Source organism: Trichosurus vulpecula, chromosome 2 (genome assembly GCF_011100635.1).
Source record: "Trichosurus vulpecula isolate mTriVul1 chromosome 2, mTriVul1.pri, whole genome shotgun sequence".
NCBI lineage: Eukaryota > Metazoa > Chordata > Mammalia > Diprotodontia > Phalangeridae > Trichosurus > Trichosurus vulpecula.
This window is the reverse complement of record NC_050574.1, coordinates 298,975,729-298,994,593: the sequence shown is the minus strand read 5'-3', so window position 1 is coordinate 298,994,593 and position 18,865 is coordinate 298,975,729.

The window sequence follows — 18,865 nt, the reverse complement described above, 5'->3', positions numbered from 1 at the left end:
AAGATTCAAGGAGAGTTCAAGGGGGCTCCCAGAGACCATATTCCAGGTTCAAGGCGGTTCCCAGAGACTGTACCCTCATCATTCTCCCCTCAAACAAATAGGATCCAAATTCTTTTGGGGTCCAAGGGGATTCCCACAGTCTAAACCCCATCATTCCCCCCTCAAACAAATGGGACCCAAATTCTTTTGGGGTCAGGGATGAAGGTCTCAGCTTCTGAAACTAATTCCTGCTGGCAAGGGGCATAGAGCTGTTCCTGCCTTGATGGATCCAGTTCAAGGGGTACATAGTCTGAGTAGTCATCTGGAAGTTGATGGCTTAGAGCCTGGAGGAGACAAACCTGGCAAGGAGGTCAAACGAACAACCAAACAGACAGTATAGGAGTATAGAGAAAGGAGATATTCAATCTTTAGAGCATTGTTGTGTACCTTTAGAATTGAACTCCCATGAAATACCTTTTGTATTAGGAATACATCCTGGCATTGTGGAAAAAGATGGAGGACTCCCTTCAAGACAATAATTAGGGAGATGTGAATTGTTTATTAAAGAATACAAGAAGGCTTACAGAATCTTGTCTGTGGTCTTCAAATTAGATGAATGTCATTTTCTAACATCCTTACATAAAAATTTTGTAAAAATCCCTGAAAGTGATAACTAGATGTTATCTCTCCCCCTCAACTACTGAAGAAGAGACAGAAACATGCTACAAGATCCTGCTGTAAATAAAGAGTTTTTTGGTTTGGTTGGTTTTTAAACGATACTTTGAGGTACATGTTAGAAAGAATTTGACATCTGGAAATGAAGAGCAAACTGAATAAAGCCAGTGCATAGAGACTGCTATGGCAAATATCCGAACTTTTCTAAAATAGTTGTCATATCTATCTGGAGAGGAACTTTCTGAGTCCTAGATTGATTGGGCCACTGGAACAACAGTGGCAAGAAAATAATAATAATAATAATGATAATAATAATAATAATAGTGATGATGGCTATCATTTATGTAATACTTTAAGGATTGAAGATTGCTTTACCAATATTATCTCATTTTATCCTCACAGCAACACTGGGACTGAGGTGCTATTATTTTTCTCACTTTACAGAGGAAACTGAGACATGACATAGGTTAAGTGACCTATTGGAACTCAGTCCTTCTTGACTACAGGTTCAATGCTCTATCTGTTGTACCATCTAGTTCTCTTTAAATGACTAACTGGGCTAAAATCAGAGGACCCTTATTTCACAGTGTTGGAGTGCTTGATAATTTTTTTTAGTATTCACAGCTCAAGTGACAGTTAATGGGCACCATGACCAGTGCCTGATCCAATTTAGTAATGAGGACTAGGTGCTGTCAATCAAAAGCTCATCTTTTTCTATTTTGCATAAGCCCAACACAAGAAGACTTTTTTAGGGGCAACTGCCAAATTATATTTGTCTCTCATACTTTAGGTGACCCTCTTTCCTTAGTTCTAATCTTCTTTTAAACAGTCTATGCTCTTGTATTTTTCTGTCATTGACTGGCCTCAAAGGACATGGGTATTTTACCTAGAATACCAGTGTCTGAAGTATCAGAGGAGCTAACATGACTAGGTCTATATCCCAAAGAAATCAGAGAAAAAGGAAAATGACCAATATGTACAAAAATATTTATAGCAGCTCTTTTTGTAGAGGCAAAGAATTGGAAATTAAGGAGATGGCCATCAATTGGGGAATGGCTGAACAAATTGTGATGTATGATTACAATGGAAAACAGAAATGGCGAGGGTGATTGTTTCAGAAAAACTTGTGAAGATTTATATTAACTAATGCAAAGTTAAACTAGCCGAACCAGGAGAACATTTGCACACAGTAACAGCAATATTTTAATGATGATTAACTGTGAAAGACTTAGCTGCCTTGATCAATACAATGATCCAAGACAATTCCAAAGGATTCATGAAAAAATTCTGTCCACCTTCGGAGAGAGAACTAATGATGAACTCTGAGTGCAAATTGAAGCACATTATCTTTCACTTTGCTTATTTTTCTTACTTTTTTTTTTTTGCAAAACAGTTAATAAAGAATTTTTTTCTTTTGTATGACTTCACATATCTAATGGTATCATATTGCTTGCCTTCTCAGTGGATGGGCGAGGATCTGGACGGAGGAAGAGAATTTGGAACTCAAAATAAAAAAAATGTAAAAAATAAAATAAAACAGAATAAAAATGAAAATAGGATAAGAATAAAATAAAAAGAATCAGAGGAGCAGGCAACTCAAATGCATTGGAGTTGTGTGAGGAGGGAGCAAGTTGACTGCAACCCATTTTCGACGTAGGATCTTTGACTGTTGACTTCTAGCCGTATGTTTTGATGTTCTTTGTCAACAAAGAAAGGTTCTGTAGTCTGAACCCTTTTATACTGCCTGCTTGTTTTCCCAGCCAATCACTTGACTTTTGAGCTCTTTGTCAGGGTATGACTCCTTTCAGAGTAGATAGTGCTATGTCCCAAGCTCCAGGGGTTTTGCGCTGCTGTTTTCAGAGCCACTTCTATTCTGAGGTGGTATGATACTACTCTCCTGGCCTGTGCTCTGGTCTGTGAGTGATCTCAAGCAATGCTTTCTGCCATGTAACTACCAGGAGGACTCCCTCTCCACAGCCACCACAAGCTCTGTCACACAAGCATTTCTTCTTCCTCAGGGACTGACAACCAGGTCTGCGACCCACAGCCAAGCAGGGTAAAGCAAGAGAATGCTGCCTCAGTGCCAGCAAAGAGATCCCTGCACTCCTGCTCCGACTTACTACCCTAGGATCTCTAGCCTCTATAACTTTTGCTTTTCAATCAATCAGCAAGTGTTAAACAGAGAGGATAATTTGTCTAAACTACTGACTGTGGAGGGGGAATAATGTCCAGTAAGGTTGGAAAGAAAGTTTTAGGTGGTTGTATATGGCTTTAAAAATAAACAGAGGAGTTTAGATTTTATTCTAAAGGCAATAGGAAGCTACTGAAGTTAAATCTAGCTTCTGCTTAATTATATTTATAAGCACTGCATTGCTTCATTATGAAATCTTGAATAAATCTCCTTTCCCCTCTTGAGGTTTCCTTCTTTTGTCAAATGAAGTTGTACTTTCATCTAAAGATGAGCCAAAATTTTCTTAGATTCCCATGCTAGCAGTCAGCTATTACTCTGTAGCTTTCATTCATTCAAATGGAAGTTGATGGAACCTCAGCTTTTGGGGGGGGGTCGTGTCAAGAGAGGCCAAACACTATAGATGCATCATCTCCAACCAGATTAGAACTGGAATGTACAATTTGATCCTAATGACAATTCACATTGCTTTAAATTTTTATTCTGAACTTAAAACACTAAAAAGGAGCATTTCCATATACACAGAACACAAAGAAACTCTCTATTTTGTACCATTTAGGTTGGTTTTTTTTTAGGTATATATTAAATTCCCCCCACTGTCTGTGGGCCTTGAGCTACAGAAGCAGCCCCACTACTGCTGGTGCTGCTGCCACAGTCGCCTCCATCACCACTCTCACCGAGGTCCAACAGTTTTCCCACTGACCTGCTCAGTTGTCTTTGGCATTTGTGGGTTGTGAAGTCTGGAAACTGCCATAGCTACCAGTGATTCAGTGCCCTGAGGCCTGCTCTGTCAGGTCTCCTCCGGCCTGGTCTGTCCTGGCATGGCCCATGCTGTGCTGAGCTCCATTCCCAGCATGGTGCAATAGACCCTTCCAAGTGACCATCCAGGCCATTTGAGCTGAACACTTGTTTCTCTCTGTCGTTTTTTGGGTTCTGTAGCTCTAGAATTTGTTTAGAGTCATTTTTTACAGGTGTTTGGAGGGATTTGGGGGAGAGCTCAAGAGAGTCCCTGTTTTCATGCTGCCATCTTCTGCAACCCATTTTCAATGATTGATCTCTATGGAAGAAGTGGTGTCTCCTGGCCAGGAACACATCACCTCCTTCTCATTCCTGCTACAAGGAAGGTTTCTAGACATTTCTGAGGACACAGTAACATGGCATGTTGGACAGTTGAGTTCTGTGTTGAAACTTCTAGGTTTGACCTTGAACATTCTAATTACCTGCCTTCATTTGCAGACTTTAGTGAACATTTTATTCAACAGCAAATATATTCCCCCACCTCTTCTTACTCTCCCCATCCTGGTGGTGCTGAACTCCACAAAACTGAAGAACCCTCTGCTGTCTAACTGCAGCTGGGCACTCTTATTGTCATCTACTTTGTTCCCCAATGCTCTACCCCAGGTCTGCTTACCTGTTTCACTCCTGTTACAAGTTATAAGCTGATACAAGCCATGGCATATGTTATAAGCTGTTTTAAGCTGATCAACTGAAATCTAATTACCATGCATATTGACTCAGCTTTTATAACTCAAAACTTTCTCAACTCCTTCAGTTGCCTCTTTCATCTGACTGGAGGGCTGGAGGTTAGAACAATGAACTCCTCCCGAAACTTTCCTTTATAGAGGGCTCATAACTTTCCAGATAACTATTCATTTTCCATCAGTGGCTTTGTTTGTTTAAAACTCTACACAACATGATACTCCTTCCCTATCCCACCCTTTTCACCTTCATTTTGTGTATTGTCTTCCCCCATTAGATTGTAAGTTCCTTGAGGGCAGGGACTGTCTTTCTTTTTCTTAAAAATTATTTTATTATTTAATATTTTAGTTTTCAACATTGATTTCCACAAGATTTTGAGTTACAGATTTTCTCCCCATTTCTACCCTTTGCTCCACCCCAAGATGACATATATTCTGATTGCCCCGTTCCCCAATCAGCCCTTGGTTCTGTCATCCCACTTCCCTCCCCCATCCCCTTTCCCCTTACTTTCTTGTAGAGCAGGATAGATTTCTATGCCCCATTCCCTACACATCTGATTTCCCAGTTGCATTCAAAAACAACTTTTTTCTTGAGCATCTGCTTTTAAAACTTTGAGTTACAAATTCTCTCTCCTCTTCCCTTCCTACCCACCCTCCTTAAGAAGGCAAGCAATTCAACATAGGCCACACATGTATCATTATGTAAAACACTTCCACAATACTCATGTTGTGAAACACTAACTATATTTCCTTCCATCCTATCCTGTCCCCTTTTATTAAATTTTCTCTCTTGACGCTGTCCCTTTTCAAAAGCGTTTGCTTTTGATTACCTCCTCCCCCTATCTGCCCTCCCTTCTGTCACCCCCCCTTTTTATCCCCTTCCCCCTACTTTCCTGTGGGGTAAGATACCCAATTGAGTGTGTATGGTATTCCCTCCTCAGGTCAAATCCAATGACAGCAAGATTTACTCATTCCCCCTCACCTGCCCCCTCTTCCCTTCCAACAGAACTGCTTTTTCTTGCCACTTTTATTTGAGATAATTTACCTCATTCTATCTCCCCCTTTCTCCCTCTCTCAATATGTTCCTCTCTCACCCTTAATTTTATTTTATTTTTTTAGATATCATCCCTTCATATTCAACTCACCCTGTGCCCTCTGTCTATATATATGTATATTCCCTTCAACTACCCTAATACTGAGAAAGGTCTCATGAATTACACACATTATCTTTCCATGTAGGAATGTAAACAAAACAGTTCAACTTTAGTAAGTCCCTTATGATTTCTCTTTTTTGTTTACCTTTTCAGGCTTCTCTTGATTTTTGTGTTTGAAAGTCAAATTTTCTATTCAGCTCTGGTGTTTTCATTAAGAAAGCTTGCACTTCCTCCATTTTATTGAAAATCCATATTTTGCCTTGGAGCATTATACTCAGTTTTGCTGGGTAGGTGATTCTTGGTTTTAATCCTAGCTCCTTTGACCTTGGGAATATCATATTCCAAGTCCTTTGATCCCTTAATGTAGAAGCTGCTAGATCTTGTATTATCATGATTGTATTTCCACAATATTCAAATTGTTTCTTTCTGGCTGCTTGTGGTATTTTCTTCTTGACCTGGGATCTCTGGAATTTGGCGACAATATTCCTGGGAGTTTTCTTCTTGGGGTCTTTTTCAAGAGGTGATGGGTGGATTCTTTCACTTTCTATTTTACCCTCTGGTTCTAGAATATCAGGGCAGTGTTCCTTGATAATTTCTTGAAAGATTATGTGTAGGCTCTTTTCTTGATCATGGCTTTCAGGTAGTCCAATAATTTTTAAATTATCTCTCCTGGATCTATTCTCCAGGTCAGTGGTTTTTCCAATGAGATATTTTGCATTGTCTTTCCTTTTTTCATTCCTTTGTTTCTGTTTTTTAATATCTTCATTTCTCATAAAGTCACTAGCTTCCACTTGCTTCAGTCTAATTTTTAAGGTGGTATTTTCTTCAGTGGTCATTTGGACCTCCTTTTCCACTTGGCTAATTCTGCCTTTCAAGGCATTCTTTTCCTCATTGGTTTTTTGGAGCTCTTTTGCCATTTGGGTTAATCTATTTTTTAAGGTGTTATTTTCTTCAGTTTTTTTGGATCTCCTTTAGCAAGCCATTAACTTGTTTTTCATGGTTTTCTTGCTTTACTCTCATTTCTCTTCCCAATTTTTCCTCTACTTCTCTTACTTGCTTTTCCAAATCCTTTTTGAGCTCTTCCATGGCCAATTCATATTTATCTTGGAGGCTTTTGATGTAGGCTCTTTGAGGCCATGACTCCTTCTTTTCTTCTCCATTCATTTCATATCTCTCTGACATTATTCCCTATGATGTCTTCCTTCACTAGTCTTTGATAGAGAGGTGTCTATTCTCCTTGCCAAGACCAACTAGTCTATGTGTACCCTTTGTACTAATCATCTCATCTCTTCCAGGAGATTTGTCTCACTCTCTCTCTAATTTTCAATCTCTCCCTATCTACTGGTTCCATCCTTGCTTCATACAGATATGCTTGAGTCCCTCTACACTTAAAAGATCCTTCCTAGATTCTACCATACCTACCAGCCATCATCCTGTATCTCTTCTCCCTTTCTGATGGAACTGTGAACTGATTCAACCATTTTGGAAAACAATCTGGGATTATGCCCAAGGAGTTATTAAACTCTTTGACCTAGCAATACTAGGTTTGTTTCTAAAGATGATTAGAGAAAAAAGAAAAGAATCTATGTGTTCGAAAATACTTATAGCAGCTCTCTTTGTGGTGGTAAAGAACTGGAAATTGCAGGGATGCCTGTCAATTGGGGAATGGTTGAACAAGGTATGAGATATAAATGTGATAGAATACTACTTTGCTCTAAGAAATGATGGGCTCAATGATTTTAGAAGAACAGATTTGCACTAAAAATGAGTAGTGAAATGAACAGAACCAAGAGAACATTGTATAAAGTAACAGCAATATTGTTTTAAGAACACCTTTGAGTCACTAAGTTATTTTGACTAATATAAATACCCTACAAAGGACCTATGAAGAAATAGGCTATCTGCATCCAGAGGAAGAGGTGGTAAATAGAAGTATGTATAGAATGATTTTGGATATATATGTATACATTATATATACATATATGTTTGTATTTATATATACATATATATATATATATACCTATGCATGTATATATGTGTGTGTGTGTGTGTATATGTGTGTGTGTGTGTATTTGTGTCTAATGGTAGCCATCTCTAGGGTGAAGGGAGGTGAAGGAAGAGGGAAGAACAAAAGGGAAAAAAGAAAGTTACATGATAATTTCATTATATATTTAAAAGGAATAGCAAGTTGTACATGATAGAGTTACAGTTTTGTGCACAATCATCTTTTTTTTTCTATTCTGTGTTATGGAAATGCTTATTTTATTCCTTAAGCTCAGAATAAAATAAGAAAACGAAAGAAAAAGCTGTCAGTAATCAGTGTCTCCATGTCCTTTTTTCTCACTTTCTTTTAAAGGTTCTGCAATCTGGATTATATGTCATCATTCACCCGAAATTGCTCTGTACAAAGTTACCAATGATCTCTTAATTGCAAATGTTAATGACTTTTTTTTCAGCCCTCATCCTTCTTGACTTCTCTGAGGCATATGACACTTATGACCATTTTCTCCTCTGGATCTTCATCTATGTTATGCTATTGTTGTTGTTATAATATAACAATACAATATATTTTATATAATTATGTAATATTGTATATTGTTGTAATGTTATTGGGTATTCCTTCAAGGTTTTTTTCCCTAGGCCCTCTTGTTTTTAATCTCTATATTCTCTGACTTAGTGATCCGATTAGCTCCCATGGGTTGAATGATCATTTCTTTGTACTTGACCCTCAGATCTATATATATACAACTTAGTCTCTCCTGAGCTCCAGTCTCACATCATCCTCCTGAATTGAAAATTTCTAACTGGATATACAGTAGGCATCTCAAACTCATCATATCTAAAAGATAGCTCATATTTCCCCTCAAAAGCTATTCCCTCTTCCAAACTTCCCATTACTGTCAAGAGTACCAGAATCCTTCCTACTCACTCAGATTTACAATCTGGTCACCATCTTTGACTTCTCACTTTTATTCATCCCACATTCCAATCAGTTACCAAAGTTTGTAATTTCTTTTCCCACAGCATCTCTCACATACATCTTCTTCTCTCTACTCACAAAGGTACCACCCTAGCTCCGGCCATCACTACCTCTTGCATGGATTATTTCAATACCTTTCTAATTGGTTTCCTTGCCTCAAGTTGTATCTTTCTATTCCATTCCATTCTCCATACAGCTGCTACACTGATTTTCCTAAAGTATAACTTAGAACATGTTATCCCCTGCTGCTATTCAATAAAATTCAATGGCTCCCTATTCCCTCTAGGATCAAATATAAATCCCTCTGGCATTGAAAGCTCTTCACAACCTGAGCCCTTCCCATTTTTCCATTCCTCTCTTATATTACTCTCCTCTACACCCTTGAGAGTTCAGCTGCTCTGGTCTACTTGCCACTCCTCATACACTATGTTCCATTTCCTTTCTCTTCCTTTGCTCTGTCTACCCATCATAAGTGGAATGCACTCTCTTCTCACATCTGTATCTTAGAATCTCTGGATTCTTTCATTACTGTAGCAGCAATTTAGATTTGAAGGTCCTTCCTACTCATTAATAGGCTGTGAGACCTGCTTGTATCACAGAAAGCCTAACATACATGTGGTGGGAGGAGCTTCCTGACAAGAAAAGGAAGTTATGTTACAGGAAATGCTGAGAGAGAGAGAGAGAGAGAGAGAGAGAGAGAGAGAGAGAGAGCGAGCAAGCAGTTAGGGCTACTAATGGCTGCTAATGGCCGCCCTTGTGATTGTTAGAACTGAACAGGCTGACTTAGCTGTACTGTGAGTTTGTTTTTGGGAAGACCCCAGAAGGGGGGGTCAGAGTTTTGTGATGGCCAGACTCCATGTTGTGATATTGTGTATTGAATGTTTTGGGTTCCTTGCTGTTATGATGAAATGAACTGGCTGTGGGAGCTGAGCGTTTGGTCATGGGATATGGTTCTCTGGTGTCTGAATAAATGGTTTACTTCTTCTGCCTTCTATGTGGAGAGTCTCATATACGTTGTGATACAGAATTACATAGGCATTTTGACAACTATCATCTACATTGTTATTATTGCCTTACTGTTACAATTACTCACCTTAAGTGCCAATTTTTACAAGAAAACATTCCTGGTCCCCACAGTTGTTAGCGCCTTCCCCATAAATTTACCTTTCACCTACTTTTGATGTATCACATATTCATTTATGAATGTGTTATCTCTTCATTAGAATGTAAGCTCTTTGAGGGCAAAGACTATTTTTTCTTTTTTTTCTGTCTCTTCAGTGTTTAACGTAGTGTTTAATACATGATAAGTGCTTAATTATGATTGTTAAAATGCTTGTTAATTGATCAATTGATTGCAAAGTAGGTGGGCTGGTTAAGTAGTGAGAGTGAGGAAGAACAGTTATATGAATTGTTTATCTGAAAGGAAGTTGGCTGGGAGATGGCACAGTAGGGAAAGAAACTTGAGTAGAAAAATGATCAGAACTTTAATGTTTGATGATATAGGCTTATGCGTATCTTTTATTATCTTATTTAACTCATCTTTGTTTACTGCCAACATTAAAATATTAGGTAGATTTTATCAAAGTCTCCAAATCCACGTTAGATAGAGTTATCTTCATAATGGACTCCACAAATGTTGCTTATCTCATTCTTGAATATAGTAAACAGGATGCATTTTGGGGACATCACTGTTTTTTTAAGCAACTGCTATAATTATCTTGCCTTTTTGTAACAAGTAATTATATTCTCCCTGATAGTCTTTTTTTTTTAAATATTGGGGGAGTAATGGTAAAGGTGGTGACAGTGATGGCCTGGCCTGCCCTTGCCTACTAGGGAAAAGTGTTAACAATATTACTTGGGAAAAAATTTGGGAGTACAATAAATTTCCCCTTTCATTCCATCTACACTTAGAATATTTAAGGAGTGGATGATGGAATACTAGGCTTTTGAATCCTTCCTGAGACAATTTTGTTCAAGAGAGGTAAAGAAGCATCAAACAGGGATGTGTAGCCTGTGAACTGTGGGAGGGAAGAAAAGTTGAATTTCTGGTTCAATGCAAACATTCACATCCATTGAAATACCTCTCAAAGTTGAAAATATGTTTCTAAACAGCAATACTAAAAATTTGGACACCCAAACATTTCCACATGAGCAATGGAATTAGATTCCCAATAAACACTGGCACTAGGTAGTGCTAGTGAGACTTGCCATATGGTCCCCAGAGAAGAAGGAGTTAAAAGCCAAAGGAGGGAGGACAAAGTGCTGCTTCTGCCTCCCAGAAAGGAGAAAAGATCTGAAGGAAAGCATGGGAGACATCCATCTATAACTCCTCTGTTTAGTAGACCTGAAGCATCAAGGTCCACTGGGTCCTGATATCCTTCTCCCTACATCTTGTTAGGTCATGTGTTACTACATTCCTTCTTGCTAGAGTCCCTTTTGTTTGTTCCTCAGGAACCCATGGAGAGTTGGAGGCAAGCTATGTTTTTGTATTATAAAACACTGTGCTAAATCAGAAGGTCATTGTAGATAATGTTCCGTTTTAAGGGATACATTTGGTTCTGGATCAAGGCTATCCTGTCATATTGATAACAAGACCATTCCAATTCAGTTACATGGTCAGATGATATGCCTTTTTTAGGGCTTTATTGTTCTGACAGGAGTTAACTGGGGAAGGTATATATTTTTATGCTCTACTATCCATTCCAAATACTAAAAGGTAAAACAGTGTCAGTAATTAAGATTTTGCCAAAGATATCTAAAGCAGTCCGGTTTCTAAAGAGAGGAATTTGAAATCACAAACCTGCCCAACCATATTGCTAACTAGTAACCTGAAGGCAGAGGGCTAAACCAAATGGTCTCAAGTTCCATCCCTACTATATTTCTATTATAGGCCTGCTGTCCAGCAAGGTGGTCAGTTGAGTTTCAACTCAGTAACTTGAACTTTTAGGTAGATTTGGGGCAGGTTTTTTGCAACATTTGGCTGGATTGGCTGTATAGGTTTTTCCCAATTCACCAGGTAACAAGGCAGCTTTATGCTTTTCTTCTGACTCAGTTATATACTTCTACTATCTTGTTAATTCCCCTCATTTACCATTGGTGAGACACTGATAGAAAAAAAAAGTCCAAATTCAATAGAGATTGGGCATGTAGTAGTTGCTCAATAAATACTTGCTAATTCATAGCAAGATTTATGAGTTTGTCCTAGAAAAAAATAACTACAGTATTGCACATGACACATTCTTTCCCTGAGAAAATGTGTCTCTAAAATTATTTTGTATGATTAATTTCTTTACCTATCTAATCCTGTGTGTGTGTCTGTACCTGTTATCATCTTATCTCTGGGAGGGAGATAGAAAAAAATAATTCTTACAACAAAATATGAGCAGATAACTTTTTAATATTCATACATTAAGGCATACAAATATTTTGTCACAGGAGATTATGCATGTAATAATGAGTCCATCCTGGGTGTAGAAATAGAAATGACATAAAATTAAAGCCCTGCCTATCACATACAGAAGATGATATCAGGCTGTAAAAACCAGCCAAGTCTTAGACCTTGGTTACCTTGGCTGCTTTGATTTTCAGTGGTTTTCATCTGACACAGGACTGGGAACATCAATAAATTACCACCAGGAGGCTCTGGAAGAGTGGCATGAAAAAACTTGAAAAACCAAATTCTCTTCTTCTGTTCACACTACAGATAAAAGATTCACAGTGCAAACAGGAGGAGTAAATTGGTCTCTATTTAAATGTTTGGCTTTCTCCCACAGAAATTTTCTTCCAGAATGCAGCAGCTGCTTCTGAAATAGTTTTAATATATCCAGGTTGTTATCAATTTTTCATTGTAGAAAGTAGAATAATCTTTTGTGCATTGGCATCTTTTTGATGGGCTAAGGTTTTGTGTAAATTTGATATTTGTCATGGTCACCAAAAAGAGGTAGTTCTTTTTTAAATTAAAGGGAAAGGGAAGAAAAACAAGTGAGTTTGGGTCTTTAGTCTTGCCTTGCTCTGAGCTGGCTTCTCCAGCTCACTACTGTCTTGACCTACTTTATTAATTCCTCCTTTTAAAGAACACCAAATTGATTTTGAATTAAGGTTTGTTTGTTGTGTTTACATGGCAATTTAAAAAGTTTGTTTTTTATATGAAATAGTCATTTCTAAGTACATACCTCTGCCAGTTTCTACAATGTGAGCCTTGCTTTGTTACAAAGGGAAGAAAAGCAGTTAAACAAATCCAATAGACAAGTTGACTGTATCTGAAATCTCATGAAACATTACACACCTGTAGTACCCTATCTTTGCAACAAAAGGGAGGTTCATTTTCTTATCTCTCCTTTGAGGCCAAGATGACATTATAATGAGATAGTGTTCACTTTCATTTTACTGCTATTTTTATTTACATTGTTAAAATTATCCCATATATTGTTTTCCTGTTTTGCTCAAATCACTTTACATCAGTTCAAATCTTTACTTGTTTCTTTGAATTTCTTAGACTCTTTTTTAAAAAAAGGACAATAATATTCCATTATATTTATATATTGCAATTTTTTTTTTTGCTTTCTCCCAGGTGATGGGCAGCTTCTTTATTCCCAGTTTTTTGCTATCACAAAAAGTGCCGCCATGAATATTTTGGTATACATGGGATCTTTCTATCCTTGACCTACTGGGGGTATGACTAACAGTGAGGTTACAAGCCTAGGCTAAGAGCTGGCAGGTGTGCAATATACTTGATATAAGATAGAACAATGTCATGAGTTTTTGGAGGGGGGAAGAGAAGTACTTGGGTTAGGTGAAACCTACCTGAAACTACGCAACTTGTTTTAGTACTGAGAGGTCTAGTTGTAGATGAAAGCCCAAGGAAGTTTCTGATCCTGAGAAATCAGGGTAGAGTTGAGGCAAGGAGAAGCTGGAGGACATGATTGGCGTCTCCTCCCATCCAGCTCATTGAAGTATAGGATTTGTGAGTGTTTCAAGCTCACCCCAGGTTTGAGCTAGCAGGAGAAGGAAGGTTTGCTTTTGCTTAGCTCCTGACTGGAAGTGACTGAAAATGAATCTCTTTGTTAGCTTTTATCCCTGATCTGGGAGATGAGACTTCAGCCTAGAAAAGATTTTTACCTTTGTGAAAAGCTAGGATCAGGAACTAAATGCAATATATAGCCTGAGTTACATGTGAGTAAAGTTTCTGCTTTCATGATCTTTTTTAATAATCAGATTAAACAGTTTTTCAGTCATTGACCTTAGTAATGGCAACTCAATGAAGCAAATGCAAGGGAAGGGCTAAATGGAAGGGCCTAAGTGGGAAGGGGATCCCTCAAAACTGAGTGATTAACAATAAAGACAAATACCATACCTCTAGATGGACTATGTAGATTGGTGTATCACCCATAGAGGGAGTGGAGCTAAGGGGAGTTGAACACCATCTGCTCTGATAACCTGATAGATAATAGAATAGAAAATAGGAAAACATATCCATAGTGGTCCACACTATAGTTATATAACTTTTAGTTATCATAATCATCATCATTACTGTTATTAATATTCTTGTTTTTTAAGGTCACACAAGTAGGGGATTAATACATGATAGCAGAGTCAGGATTCAAATCAAGGTCTTTTGGCTCCAAATCCAAGCTCTTTTATTATTAGATAAAAGCTTAAGTTTAGTGAAAACAGAAATAAAAAAACCCAAACAACTTTTAGTTTAGTATGTAGCACTTCGAAATTCCTTGGAGAAAACTCAGGGATAGATTATCAGATCATTTATGATTTTCTAACTGATACAGGTAGTTCTTGTATCTGATGTTACTGGTTTTATATTAGTCTTGGATTCTAGGGTTATAAATGCATTTTACCCACCCCTTTATCCAAAGCTCTCATAACATAGCCCATGAAAATGATGTCATTTCACCCAGGTGAATACTGTTGGCAGGTGGTTCATAATGCCAGTGGCAAATATATTCTGTTTGAAAGTATTCCACAGCTTATTTCTGTTGAGAACTATTCACCCATTGAACTCTGAGACTGCTGGGCTAAGTGAGAAGAGTCCAGGCTCTTTGTAAAATATTGTAGAAATTAACTTATCCCCCCTGAGTGCTTAAGTAGATTTGCTAGAGGGGGAAAATTTCTTCAGTGGGGCCTGAGGATATGTGAAGCTGGATGCTACCAAGAGATATGGCACTTGGAGAGATTTTAAATGTATTTCTCCTACTGAGGAAATGAGAACAGTATATAAACTGCATTACTAATGCATTCTCTCATCAGTAGTATAGTAACCCCTCACTCATCCAGAGGTCACTTTTCTGGCAAACTTAGCTAGCTAGCAGAAACTTAGAGAACTTCTAAATTAGCATGACCTTCATTCCCTGCCCCCAACAAACAAAAAAACCCCTAACCATCTCTGAGCCACTGAAATACTGTAACTACAACAACAATAATAATGAACAACTCCTAAAATCAATACACTAAAATCCTTTCACTCCTAGGAGGGCCTCATTTAAAGCCTATTTACTCTTCATGTACAAATAATTCTTACAAGTTTGAATAATTGATACACTAGCTTATAGAAGATTAAAAAAGGTAAATTAATGGGTGTGGGGTGAAGACAAGAGGATAAACACCATTCCCCAGACTGGGCATGTAACTGAGAGTGAGTGAGGGAAGAGACAAAAAAAAAACTAAACTAAAGAACAAAAACAAGAACAACTCCTCACCCCCCAAAAAAACCCCCAAAATCCCACCAAAAATCATAAGAACTAAAAAAAAGGCTTAATTGTCTGGAGTCATTTTACAGAGACCTTTTTTGCCTCTGAGGACATTAGTATAATGTAGTATAGTATAGCAACTAATGTTCATAATGATAACTTTGAATCATTAGGAAAATAATTGTTTAAAGGGAAATGTTTATACATTTTATTATTTTAGAAAGCTCTCTGTAAAAAGGTAAACATTAATTACTTGGCATCTCAATTGCAAATTTTATTTACCTGGAAAAGTCATTTATGTAAATTCAATGATGAGAAAAGATCAATTAAAAATGGAAATTGAAATTCTTTTGTTCCTTGTGAGTTTTCATGTATTCTTGGGTCTAAAACTACCTTCAAAAAGTTTCTACCAGTGGGACTCTAGAAATAACTATGGGGGCACCTAAAGATATAGGGGGAGATAATTCCCTTTCCTCTGTCTATCAATTTAGCTTTCTGGTCCAATTGCTTATCAGCACCAGATCATCCCATGATGATATTAATTAGTTGGCCTGATAATGAATGACAGCTCAGCTAGTCAATAAAAGGGCATGTCAAAACATTCTGACAAATCTATAATCTTTATTGTCTCCCTATCCTTACTGTAAGAATTAAGAGGTAAAGGTGAATTTCCAGAGGTGGCCTAAGCTTCCCCAAATAGGACGATAACACTAGATGTTCCAGAGTGGTAATGACCCTCCCTGAGTTCTTTCTTGTAAATTGTATTCTTCGAATCATAAAGCTATAGAATTTTAGAGCTGTAAGGGACAATAGCATACTACTGCTATGTTAATATTAATGATTAGTTTCCTAATTTTTCTCTACACATCCAATCTCTCCCTCCTTCAATGTATCTTATACATAGCTGCCAAAACGATATTCATAAAATGCAGGTAGGACTATGTCACTCTCTTGACATGAAGTCAAGTCAAGGCAAGTTAACAAACATTAGGTTAAAATATAGACTCTACTTTTTGTCATATAAAGCCTTCAGAATCTGTTTCTAGGTTATCTTTTTAAGTTGATTCACGTACCCCTCATGCAGACTCCTCAGGTATGGTCTAGCCAAATTACCTTACTTGCTATTTCTTGTACATGATCTCTGTCCCTCACCAACCTCCTCTTTCTCGTTTGAGAGTGTATCTCCAAGTCTCTCCCCAGCTGAAAGTGCAGTGGCCACTCAACAGCCTGATTCCATCAATTAGCATGGAAATTTTGACCTCCTCAATTTCTGAACTTGGGAGTATTTGCACAACATTTGTGCCACATTAGGCAATCTGGCAGTGCTCTGCTCCTGGGGGCTTACCATACTGGTGCCAGGCTTAGTGTAGTAATAGGGTACCAGTGGAATTTTTGGGGGCATGATGTGGTCTGAGTTCCTCTTTACTAAAATCATTTTAATAGCTAAGTGGAGGATAGACTGGAGTGGGGAAGAGACTCAAGGCAAGATTTGTACTGTAACTAATAAAATGCCCCTAATTAGTCTGAATCAGTAGAACTGATGACCTAGTGGACATTTTCAAAGAAAAGACAGTTTCCTTGGCTGCATCTAGATGTGATTCCAGTGAGGGCTAGGAAGGAACAGGGTCATTCTCAATCAATCTCAGTATATTGGTAATCCTGCCCATATGGTAGCTGGGAGGAGTGGGAAGAGACATTTAATCAAGCAAGATCGCGTTAAGGCTCCCAGATCCTTTGACTCTGTGTTTTTTTTCCCTTGATCTCAGGCAAACAAGTATCCCAGAGTGGACATTTCTAGAACCGGCAGAGACCTTGTGAATTCTGAAAGGCCAGAAATTCCTGGGAGGCTGCTGTCACAGCAGTGGCAGTGGTGTCCACCAGGAAATAGAGTGGCTAATGGCAGGGGAAGCATCTGCAGTGAAGAGTTCAGTGATCTTCTTACAGCCAGCTTGACCGAAAATCCCAGATCCCTTTTTTACTAGCAGATGAGTCTCGAGAGTGATCAGACAGTGTCCAGTGCCGGGGTGAAAAGTGAAATATCTAATTGCAGTTATGCACAATTTGTGTTAGATTCTAATGTGGCTTCAAACATTAGTGTCCCAATGGATTGTAACCATAGTTTTAAGTTGCTGAATCCTGTTCTAATCATTCTATTAATGTGCATTGTGGTCTTTTTATGGTTAGCATCCCTAAATAAATTGTTTTTCCCATCATCATCATCATCATCATCATCATCAACATTTCTATAGCACTCGCTATGTACCAGGCGCTGTGTTAAGTGCTTTACAATTATCATCTCGTTTGGTCCTCACAGCAACCCTTGGAGTAGGTGCTATTATTATCCTCATTTTACAGATGAGGAAACAGAGAAAAACACTGGTTAAGTGACTTGCCTAAGGTCACATAGCTAGTAAGTCTGAAGCCAGATTTGGCCTGATTCCTCTTGAGAGTTTCCCTTTCCCTTCCCCTATTTTTGGGAAGGCCCTAGACTTGTGCCTAAAAGCAATATTACATATGAGACACCAGGGTAGGGATTTAATAGAACAGTAAGTGTGAGAATGAGAAGCTGAATGCTCCTAATTAGAAGACATGATTCCGTGGGAACAATCCAAGAACAAATCATAATGTTTGGATACAGAACAGGGAGTGGTCGCCAGCCCCTGTAAGTCTCAACTGGGCAGTGCCTCTGTTAAACATTTCATGTTTTTTGCCCTGAGTGCACTTTGTACTGCTTATGCTGGGAACAAAATAGGTAATCATTACTTTATTTTTCCATTTCTTCATTTGTAAAATTGAGATAATTGTACCGCCTATTTCATATGGTGTTCTGAGGAAAATACTTTGCAAACCATAATGTGCTGTAAAATTGTGAGTTACTTAATTACTTCACCATCCTGATTTCTTTTCTCTGGAATCATTCCAGCTTGTGAATATTCAAAATGTGGTGCCCAGAACTGGTCACAATACTTCAGATGGGGTTTAACCAGGGCAGGACTATCATTTCCTATGCTATGAACATTGTAATTTTATTATTTCAGACTAAGATTGCATTTTCTTTCTTTGACTTCTACTTGACACTTTTTATTCACATTGAACTTTTAGTCCACTAGGATCCCTTGTCTTCTTTCTCATGAACTACTTTCTAGTTATATTTCCTCCCTCATATTCATGTCTAATTGCTATTTTGAACCCAAGTTCAGGACTATACATATCTTCTTCACAACTTCAGTGGGTCTGTGATCTTATCAGAATGTGTATCCCTTTCATCAGTGCGGCTAACAACCCATTCCACTTTTCTCATCTGAAGTAATTCTTGTTCATATCTTTTTTTTAAAGCCTCTCTAGAGCATCCACACACTACATGGGGAGCCTTCCTTTACTTCTTTTAATATTACATGGATATCCATGCTGTTTCTTCCCTTTGATTGCCTCATATTCTTTCTTTGCTCTACGTACATGATATCTTTTAAAATTTTTTAATTTAAAATTTTTTAAATCATCTACATTTCCCATTGCATCCTCCTCCTGGGTTCTTCACAGAAAGCCATTCCTCATAAAATTTTTTTAAAGGTTAAAACTAAAAAGTTCTGCAAAATGAACCAATACATTAAAAAAGCCTAAAGTTAGATTCAGGGTTCTACAACCATGGCCCCCCACCTCTGCAAGCAATTGGGGGAGGAGCTTTCTCATATCTCTTATGTGGGTCCAAA